Genomic DNA, 629 nt, shown 5'->3' with positions numbered 1-629 from the left:
ACCCCCATTTTGGGTAGACAATGTATGGTTTCTAACTTGAGTTATTTGTGTCCTCTCCTTCTTTTCTTTTATTAGTTTTGCCAATGTTTGTCAATATTATTAATCCTTTCAAAGAACCAGGTTCTTGTCTTATTGATGATTTCTGTAGTTTTTCATCTCATTTATTTCTGCTCTTATCTTTATTATTTATTTTCTTTTGGTAGCTCTAGGTTCCCTATGTTGGTCAGTTTCTAATTTTTGGAGATACTGTGTTAATGTGTTACTTTTGGTTCTTTCTTCTTTTTGGATGTGCACATTTATCACAATAAATTGTCCTCTCAGCACCGCTTTTGCCATGTCCCCCAAATTTTGGTATGTTGTCTTTTCATTCTTGTTTGTTTCTAGGAACATTATGAATTAACGTTTAACTTCTTCTTTTATCCAGTTGCTTTTCAGCAGGGAGTTGTTCAGTTTCCATGTATTCAACTTTATTTCCTTAGTCATCTTGCTGTTGATTTCTAATTTTAGAGTATTGTGGTCTGAAAAGATGCTGTATAGTATTTTGATGTTTGTAAATTTATGGAGGCTTGTTTTGTAACCCAACACATGGTCAATTCTGGAGAATGTTCCATGTGCACTGGAGAAGAAAG

The sequence above is a fragment of the Chrysochloris asiatica genome, unplaced genomic scaffold, assembly GCF_000296735.1.
Source record: "Chrysochloris asiatica unplaced genomic scaffold, ChrAsi1.0 scaffold01756, whole genome shotgun sequence".
NCBI lineage: Eukaryota > Metazoa > Chordata > Mammalia > Afrosoricida > Chrysochloridae > Chrysochloris > Chrysochloris asiatica.
The sequence above is the reverse complement of the archived record's forward strand: the minus strand, read 5'-3'. Positions refer to the sequence as shown.